The following is a 10,730-nucleotide window of genomic DNA, read 5'->3' as shown; positions in this document are numbered from 1 at the left end:
GCGGGCCGCCCTCTTCTTGTCAAAATTTTCTTGCTTCTTCCTCTTACGTTGGTCCTCCAGGAGAAGCTGAAAAGGCACATCCTCGGGTTGCGTGACAGGTTCAGTGCCATCAACAGACTGCGACTGCATCTCTGACATCTGAAGAGAGCCCAAAGGATCCGGAATGGAATCGCAAACTTTGACTAACGGAGCCACCTCCTCAGCAGCCGCAGGGGTTTCTGATAAACCCAACTCAGATAAAACATCGTTGATGGTGTTCACAGCTTCCTCCTCTGTGGACACATCTGCAAAGAACACAAAAAATTGAAGCAAAAAATAAAAAAAGTTAGGAACAAAAACAAAAACAAATGACAAGAACAAGCTAAAAAACATGGCTCAAAATTTTTAAAATGAAAAGAAAAAAGGGTTTCACATACTAGGTGAAGCAAGAGCTGTAGAAGCAAGATCCTCAAGGCTTGAAAAATTCTCAAGGCTCGAAGCAACCTCGGCAATCACAGTCAAAGGGATGATGGGTGATTTAGCCGCATCAGATATTGGAGCATCAGTATTAACCTTTGAAGCTCCATCTTGATCGCATGCATTTTTTTCAGAACTATTCAACTCATCACCAACTACAAAAAATGCATGTAGAGAAGGCAGCTGAGTTCTAATCCGCAATCCTACACCAATGGGACTTCTACTTTTACAACAATGTCCAATACCCAGAAGTTCAACAATACCTAACAAAGCAGTAAACACAAAAAACAAACTAAAAATCTACAAACTAAATATAAAAACAATCTACAGCAGAGGGGCTACTACATATATCATGAATGTCCAGAAGTTCAACGATACATAACAAAGTAGTAAAATAAAATGTGCATAACAGAAGTTCAACAAAATTTTATTACAATCAAACAATAATTAAAACAAGAAGTTCAACTATGTGACCCAAGCAAGTAGCACATAAAAAAGATGTAGCATGACCACAAACAGTATTTCACAGGCAAACTAAATATCAATGCCATCAACATGATAACAAAAAAACAAAGATATAAACTACAAAAATGAAACATCTGGGAAGTCCAACAAAACTTGGTGACAAAGTTTCACCTGCAAAATCATCAACTACAAAGTAAGCAAACACTCTACTAACTCAAACTGATGGTAAAAAGCATACACATAACCATACTAGAAGTTCACACTATTAAGAATGGCAGTCCAACATGAATACTAAGTGAAGATATGGGCAGACATATATGAGAATAATGCTATTTAAAATACAAGATACAACTACATTAAGATACCTAGAGAAGGTTTTGAAGCCAAGACAACACAACCGCGCTGATGAATACAACTCCAAACACTAGAACAACCTGCTAAAAATAGGGGATTGATTGCATATAGTTAGCAAGTACAAAATCGTACAACAAAATACAAAAAGAAACTGAATCAAACCCTAGGATGAAACAACCAGAACATACCAACAAAGGACGAACAGTAGCACATCTAGGCAAGCACAACAAAAAAATGTATCCATAAACTAAATACAATGTCACAGACATAATCTAGACTTCGAAATCCACAGCACTGATGCAATTAAATACATTAGATCCAGCATCAACCATCCATCACACCACACAAGTATGAAGGGACAAATAGCACACACAAGCATCTCACAAACAAATCTGACCATGGGGAGTTGAAATCCAACCACCACACGCACAAGAACCCTACCTAATCTACCACCAAACCATCAGAAGAAGGGGGAGGGAGGAGGACGCGAGAGCACACAGAAGAAACAGGCAAGCCTCGACAGATCTGGCGAAACTAGAAACAAGCATTAGGAGGGGGGCAGCACTTGTACCTCTCCAGATGACTCCAGCACGCACGAATCCGCGTTGGTTCTTCCACTCCCCACGATGCCACGCGCACCTTGCAACCGCGCAGGCAGTTGCCGCCCTCGCTTCAGAGCATAAGAGAGCGGGCTGGGCGAGAGAGAGCGGGGCGTGGGGGAGAAATAGGAGCGGGGGCGTGCGCCGGTTACTCCAGCACGAGGGCAGGGGACAGGGACGGAGAAATCGAGGGGAGTTGGAGGAGAGGAAGGCAGCGGAGCGACGGAGAGGGGGGAGAGAGCGAGCGACAAGGGGAGAGGAGTTTTCTGACAGGTGGTCGCGAGGCAGATGCTCACTTAATGCCTCTCTGTCGTGGGACTTGCAGCGCCACTGAATTTACAATTTTACCCCCCAACAGCTAAAATAGTAAATACATGTGTAGATAAATAAATGCACCATTTGAATGCATCTATTATAATGAGATAAGATCACAAAACAGCACAGCTGATATCCTCAAAACCAAAAATAGATGGCAAATACAGTACTAAAGGAAGAAACATACATACATAAATATGCCCCTAAAAAACAAGAGAAAAGAAGTTCAAAAAATAAAGAACAGAAGTTCAAGTACCCTAATAAAAGAAGTAAAGGAATAAGAATAAATAAACAATAAAGAAACAAAAAGAAGAAGTTCAACTACAAAAACAGATGAAGTTCACCCTAAACCCTAAAAACCCTAAGATAGATAGTGGGGTCATGGATGCGACGGACTCCCTCCGCATGCGACGACGCGGCACGCAGCGTCGTCGCCTGCTCCGGCTCGTTCCTGTCTCGGCCTCGCAGGGGGAGGGGAGGGGGGGTCCCGACCCCCCCTCCCCCCTGCTCGGCCTCGCGCTACCGCATTGCTGCACGCTAGGATTTGACACGACGCAATGCGGTTATTCTGTTTCCACCCCCACCGCACGCACCCTATACCCTAAAAACCATAAGATAGATAATGGGGTCACGGATGTGACGGACTCGCCTCCGCATGCGACGACGCGGCACGCCGCGTCTCGCCTGCTCCGGCTCGTTCCTGTCTCGGCCTCACAGGGGAGGGGAGGGGGGTCCCGACCCCCCCACCCCCCCTGCTCGGCCTCGCGCTACCGCATTGTTGCGCGCTAGGATTTGACAGGACGCAATGCGGTTATTCTGTTTCCACCCCCACCGCACGCACCCTAAACCCTAAAAACCCTAAGATAGATAGTGGGGTCACGGATGTGACGGACTCGCCTCCGCATGCGACGATGCGGCACGCCGCGTCGTCACCCGCTCCGGCTCGTTCCTGTCTCGGCCTCCCAGGGGGAGGGGAGGGGGGTCCCAACCCCCCTCCCCCTTGCTCGGCCCCGCGCTACTGCATTGCTGCACGCTAGGATTTGACAGGACGCAATGCGGTTATTCTGTTTCCACCCCCACCGCACACACCCTAAACCCTAAAAACCCTAAGATAAATAGTGGGGTCACGGATGTGACGGACTCGCCTCTGCATGCGACGACGCGGCACACCGCGTCATCGCCTGCTCCGGCTCGTTCCTGTCTCGGCCTCTCAGGGGGAGGGAAGGAGGGGGTCCCTCCCCCCTCCCCCCTGCTCCGCCTCGCGCTACCACATTGCTGCGCGCTAGGATTTGACAGGACGCAATGTGGTTATTCTGTTTCCACCCCTACCGCACGCACCCTAAACCCTAAAAGCCCTTAGATAGATAGTGGGGTCACGGATGTGACGGACTCGCCTCCGCATGCGACGACGCGGCCCGCCGCGTCGTCGCCTGCTCCGGCTCGTTCCTGTCTCAGCCTCGCAGGGGGAGGGGAGGGGGGTCCCGACCCCCCCTCCCCCCTGCTCGGCCTCGCGCTACCGCATTGCTGCGTGCTAGGATTATATAGGACGCAATGCAGTTATTCTGTTTCCATCCCCACCGCACGGATCCTAAACCCTAAAAACCCTAAGATAGATAGTGGGGTCACGGATGTGATGGACTCGCCTCTGCATGCGACGACGAGACACGCCGCGTCGTCGCCTACTCCAGCTCGTTCCTGTCTCGGCCTCGCACCCCCTGCTCGGCCTCGCGCTACCACGTTGCTACGCGCTAGGATTTGAGAATTAAAAATTACAAAGAAAACCAAACAAACAAAATATTGAGCATCATGCACCTTCGCCTTCCAATGTGGAGTGCAAATCTCCAAAACCAGAAGTTCAACCATTAATAAAAAAGAAGTCTACATCCTACTGAAGATAGTGCTTGTGATCCAGCTCCACACTTACACACTAGTTACAACAAATTGCAGAAGAAATCTACTAAGGGTTTTTGATTTCTGGAATGTAATCTGTCCTGGAATATCAATGTCAAAAAGATGAAACTGCATTCAAGAAAATTTTTGCTGTGACATAAAAAACCAAGAAAGAAGCACCTGAGGAATAATAATGTTTAGTGTCGAAGAAACAAAATGCACAAGGCGTAAGTTAACTAATAAAATGTTTCTAAATAAAGGTAAGTTCAAGTTGTAAAAACACAGAAGTTCGGCGTTTGGAAAAAACATCAAATGAACATGTAGAAAAGACAAATTACACACAAGCAAAAATCTTGTAAGTTCACGTTAAACACAAACTGAAGTTCTACCACTTTTTGAAGTATGCAAACATGTTACAAAAAAATAAGTAAGGTGTGCATGCGTATTTCGGAATAATCCCATAGTTGCCACGGAACAAACTAAAACCCAAATTAGAAAATTGAAAATTACAAAAAAACAAAAAATAGAGCGGATGTTGCACCACCTTGCAATGTGGAAATCAGGAAGTTCAATCACTGATAGCATAGAAGTCCAATTATTACCATAGAATGTGGATAATCCAAAAAACTAGCCCCGAAGTCAGAATAAATATAAAAAGGATAATTTGTGTATCTATGGACCACCTCCACTTTTATGTATATGAGTACTCTGAAAAACAAAAAAACGTACACAAAATTTTTATAAGAACACCAACAGAACAGATCGTATTGCAGCATCAACCAAAAACATGCATTAAAACAAGGGAAGTTCAACCACAAAAGGTGCAGAAGTCCAACTCTGTAACACAGACAGTAGAATCACTAAAAAAACGCATTATCGAATTTGCTTTTCAGATTTAATCACTTGGGTGACTACACCTTCTCAGGCCGCAACCTCGAACGATATCATATTGCGCCCTGACATCAAAACAATAAATCAAACCAAGCTTTCTCATTGAAGAACCGAGAACCAACACGGGCAGACACGAGATCCAATTGCCCGATTTTAGCGGTGTATTTGCCTTCCCGATGGAATTAACAACGCATGAATGGTCCAATCTCACTACTGCAAGCAAATCCGCCCTCTATGCTCAAATAAAAATAACAAATCTACAAAAGCTGCAGAACCACTCCCGCAGACGAAGAACACAGAGCCTCAAATCAAATCCGTTGAAATTAAAGACAAATTGCCCATGAAACTCGTACTTAAACAAAATTACCATCATGTTAGAGGTTCGAGAACATCCACTGAAAACTTATAAATAGACACGAGTTCATCCGCCCCGAGAGTGAATCCGCCAAAATGCAAAATTATGAATCAAAACGAGCATTTAGATGCAGGTATGAGTATCTGGATTACAGTCACATCCCACACAACACTACCGACCGAAATAATTCGCGGGGGAAGCCATGGTTGCAAAGATAGCCCGAAGTTCGGGTTTGTACAGAGGGAAGTTCAGGCGTGTTACTCAGGAAGTTTAGGTTGTGATCAGAATATTATTCTGATCCCGTGATCAGAATAGTGTTTATGTATGTATGTATATATATATATATAAGATGCGGTTGCGAAATGACAGGATCATCATGGATGTGCCAGGGGCCACGACCGAAGTGGCGACCCTGAAGGAAGCGTTGTCCGAGGCCGAAAACAAAGCGGCCACGGAGCGCACCGAGCGAGAAAAACAAGAGGCACGGGTGGGCGAGGTGCGGCAAGAGCTCCAGGCTCTCGTGAAGAAGCACGAGGCTTTGGAGCTTGACTCGAAGACGCGAGAGTCCGAGCTTGCCGCGGCCCTCGAGAGCACAAAGCATGCCAAGGCTGGAGCCCAAAAGGCCCTCCAGGAAATTGAGGGGATGAGGAAGATAGCGGCGGGTAAGGCATTCAATATGTAAAGCAAGCATGTGAAAGTAAATTACTTGTTACTTACCCGAGTCTGGAGATCTCCAGGAACATTCGCAGATTTGCCCCGCAGCGTGTCGGGTGCCGTGAAATATTACCAGGACGAGGAGGGAAGCTCGACGGAGAAGTTGTTCTGGTCTCAGTATACTGGGACCGAACACCCGATGACTATGAGCGACCAGTTGAAGCAACTGGTCGAGCTGCACAAGGCGGGTGAATAGGCCATGAGGGGCCTTATAGTCCGGATGTGGCCTGGCTACTCCCTTCCCAATAGCTACTTCGGCCTGGTGAGGCGGCTTGTAGATGCCTGCCCACGGCTGGAGGTCATAAAGCGGTCCGTCTGCATGGAAGGTGCACGCTGGGCCTTTGCTCGTGCGAAGGTGCACTGGGCCAAGATGGATGCCGAGAAGCTGGTGAAGGAGGGGCCGCCGTAGGGCAAGGAGCATCGCCACCCTGAGATGTATTATGAGGGTGTCCTGAAGGGTGCCCGTCTTGTGGCGGACGAGCGTGCGAAGGATGTAATTTTTGAATGAAATTGCTCGTGTGATCCTGTATTATGGAAACTTGTTCATATGCGCTATGCAACGCTTGTTTGAATTTAAAATATTACCTTTTGTGCGGCTGTTTGTCAAATCTAAGAGATGGCCAGTCGTCGGCTTCTGCCCCCATGCCACGAGTGCTGGGGTGTTCGGGATAAATCTGAGCACTCTTTTTCCCAGTGTTGGGTCCTTCGAGGGAGGTGCTCAGCACAACAAACAAGGCAATCGGACTATAATGCTTTATCACTCTCACTTAGCCATAGAAGTCTACGATTTTAAATTTTGGCGAAGCCCCTAGTATTTGGAAGGCCGAATTCGGGGCGCTATACACGCCTTAAGACGGACAAAGCCCACTCCTCGCTCTAAGCGGCATAAGAATTTAGGGACTCGAGACCTCTCGAACAGCGACCAGCTCTCGCCTTATCATGACAGTCAGTTTTAGCTTTCTCTACTGAGGTGCTTAGCCCAGATGAACCGGGGCACAATCGCACTAGTTCTCCCAGTGCTACCTTAGCCGATATAGCGGAACGTAAGGTACCAAAACATGGGAGCCGGGAAAACCCAACTATTAACCCAAGACATGATTCAGAGCTGATGCATATAATGCTATAAGTTCGGGGTGCCGCACTGTCAAAAGTGTTCGGACTTCTCATGCCGTATTATGAGGTACGCTTAAGCCCCTGGCGTATGGGCCGTACCAGAGTGTACGGGTGCTGGATGTCATGAATGAACAAATAAAAAAGAATAGAGAATGCGGTAATAGTCTAGTGTTATGCATTGTTTATTCAAAAAGGTGCATCGAAGAAGAATGATACAAGTAGTGTGATAAGCAAAAAGTAGGACTATTTGACAAGTCCCCTCCAAGGGCAAGCTGAGAAATGGTATTTAAAGCAAGTATTTCACTCGTTATCGGAGACCACCTGGGAGTTCCGTGGTGCGATGTGGCTTTCTGCCTCCTTGGTTGTTGCATCGTGTGTCTGGCAATCGTACTGCCGGACGGGGTTTCCAGAGATTAAAGTCCTGAAAGAGAGAAAAATAACAAAGCGGGAAGCCCCTAGTGCGGTTGAGCCACGTCTTGGGGCGTGCCGCAGTCGTGCCCCCTCCCCACTTGTGCCCTTGGTATTTTCCATGCGTAATTATGTACGCGTGTCATGGATTTCGCCGTTTGGCTGGGACTGGGGTGGGGGCCGCATTGCTATGCGAGCTCGGAACGTGCCAGGCGGTCTTGTTGCCGATTACTCCAGGCGCGCTTGAAGGTGTCCGGGTCTTTAATTGCTGAACTGGTGGATTGCCTTAAGAGGCTGCTTTGCGCTTCTGCTGCAAGGGCCGCAGTGTGCTCCTCCGTGCGGAGAGAGTGCTTTGTGTTTCCATTGACTTTGATGACCCCCCGAGGTCCTGGCATCTTAAGCTTGAGATATGCATAGTGCGGTACCGCGTTCAATCTCGCAAATGCGGTTTGCCCGAGCAGTGCATGATAGCCGCTGCAGAACGGGACTATATCGAAGATTAACTCCTCGCTTCGGAAGTTATCCGGGGATCCGAAGACCACTTCCAGTGTGACTGAGCCTGTCCAATGGGCCTCTACACCTGGTATGACGCCTTTGAAGGTCATTTTTGTTGGTTTGATCCTTGAGGGGTCTATACCCATTTTGCGCATTGTGTCCTGATAAAGCAGGTTTAGGCTGCTGCCACCGTACATAAGGACTCGAGTGAGGTGAAATCCATCGATGATTGGGTCTAGGACCAGTGCGAAGAATCCGCCATGACGGATACTAGTGGGATGGTCCCTGCGATCGAAGGTGATTGGACAGGAGGACCATGGGTTGAACTTTGGGGCGACTGGCTCCAACGCATATCCATCCCTTAACGCACGCTTCCGCTCCCTCTTGGGGATGTGGGTTGCGTATATCATGTTCACCGTTCGCACTTGTGGGGGGAACCTCTTCTGCCCTCTGGTGTTCAGATGCCGGGGCTCCTCCTCGTCATCGCTATGTAGCCCCTTATCTTTGTTTTCAGCGTTTAACTTGCCGGCCTGCTTGAACACCCAACATTCCCTGTTGGTGTGGTTGGCTGGCATGTCGGGGTGCCATGTATTTGGCACGAGCGATAGAGTATACGGTCCAAACTAGACGGGCCCGGAGTGCTTCTTTTGAATGGCTTTTTCTGCTGACCGGGTTTAGAGCCTCTGAATCCGGCATTGACTGTCGTATCCTCGGTATTGTCGCTATTGACGTGGCGCTTATGTTTGTTGCGACATGACCTGCCATTGCTATCCTTGGTATCTGAAGTACCGTGGTTCTTTGATATGTTATTTCTGCGAGCCAGCCAGCTGTCTTCTCCCGCGCAAAAGCGGGTCATGAGTGTCATGAGGGTTGCCATAGATTTCGGCTTTTCCTGGCCAAGGTGTCGGGCGAGCCACTCATCGCGGATGTTGTGTTTAAAAGCTGCTAGGGCCTCTACATCCGGATAGTCGACGATTTGATTTTTCTTTGTCAGGAACTGTGTCCAGAATTGCCTGGCCGATTCCTCTGGCTGCTGAATTATGTGGCTCAAGTCATCGGCATCTGGTGGTCGCACATAAGTGCCCTGGAAGTTGTCGAGGAATGCGGCTTCCAGATCTTCCCAACAGCCAATGGACTCTGCTTGCAGGCTGTTGAGCCAATGCCGAGCTGGTCCTTTGAGCTTGAGTGGGAGGTATTTGATGGCGTGTAGATCGTCACCGTGGGGCATGTGGATGTGCAGGAGGAAGTCCTTGATCCATATCGCAGGATCTGTTGTGCCGTCGTATGATTCGATATTTACGGGTTTAAAACCCTCTGGGATTTGGTGATCCATTACTTCGTCTGTGAAGCATATGGGGTGTGCGGCGCCTCTGTAGTGGGCTATGTCCCGACGCAGCTCGAATGAGTCTTGTCCGCTGTGCTCGGCCCGGCCGGATTTACTTTTACTGTATCCGGCGTGACGGTTATCGTCTAGCATAGTGGCGCGCCCTTGTGATCCGTAGATTGATCTTGCATGTTTTGCTTTGTCCTCCAATACGTCTCGCAGGTCTAGCGTGTTTCCCTGTGCCTTGTCATTTTTATTTGAGTGGCGTCGGGGTGTGGGCTGAGTTTTTGGCTGAAATGCCTCTCTGTCGCGGCCACGAGGTGGCCGGTCAGCCGTGTCATATGCTGGAGATGTAGATTTTAATGCTTCCTCCTCCAGTCGGGGTAGCAACCTGCGTTTTGGGTAACTCTTGGAGGGGTGTTCGAGTTCATATTCCTCGGCCGCAAGGACTTCAGTCCATCTATCAGCTAGCAAATATTGATCATCTTGAAGCTCCTGTTGCTTTTTCTTAAGCCTATTTGCCGTGGCTATACGTCGGCGCTTGAAGCGCTCTTGCTCGGCGGGATCCTCCGGCACAACAAATTCGTCGTCGTCGAGGCTTACCTCGTCTTAGGAGGGAGGCATGTAATTATCATCCTCCGCCTCTCCATCTGCCGCTCTCTCAGGAGGGCTGGCTTCACCATCCTCCTGGACTAAATCTTGCTGGAGGGGATTGTTGTCGTCTTCGGTACTGTCCGGAGTGCTATTATCTCCTGTGCCGGTGTCACCGCTTTTTCTTTGGCGAGACTTAGAGCGGCGCCGCTGACGTCGGCGCTTGGGTTGCTTCTTGGAGGGGTCATCCTCTGTTGTCTCGTCACCATTGCCTTCTTTGGGTGCATCCACCATGTATATATCAGATGATGAGGTGGCTGTCCAGTGCCCTGTGGGCAGTGGTTCCTCTTTGTCTCCCGCACCGTCGTCCATACCGTCGATGTCTTCGGAGTCGAAGTCAAGCATGTCGGTCAAATTGTCGACAGTGGCTACTAAGTGGGTGGGAGTGGGCAGCGAATTTCTTCGTCATCTGCATCCCAATCCTGCTGAACATAGTTCGGCCAGGACTCTCCTGACAGGGAGAGAGACCTTAATGAGTTCAGTATGTCGCCGAAGGGCGAGTGCTGAAACATATCCGCGGAGGTGAACTCCATGATCGGCGCCCAGTCGGATTCGATAGGCACGGGCGCAGGCGGTTGGCCACGGAAGAATCCGGTAGTTCGGCATCACGGCTCCTGTGAAGGGTAAGGTCGATACTCGGCTCGATCGCCACTGAGAATACGGCCTCCATGGCGGGGTCTATCCACCCGTCCATGGGTGG

The sequence above is a fragment of the Triticum aestivum genome, chromosome 4A, assembly GCF_018294505.1.
Source record: "Triticum aestivum cultivar Chinese Spring chromosome 4A, IWGSC CS RefSeq v2.1, whole genome shotgun sequence".
Lineage (NCBI taxonomy): Eukaryota > Viridiplantae > Streptophyta > Magnoliopsida > Poales > Poaceae > Triticum > Triticum aestivum.
The sequence above is the reverse complement of the archived record's forward strand: the minus strand, read 5'-3'. Positions refer to the sequence as shown.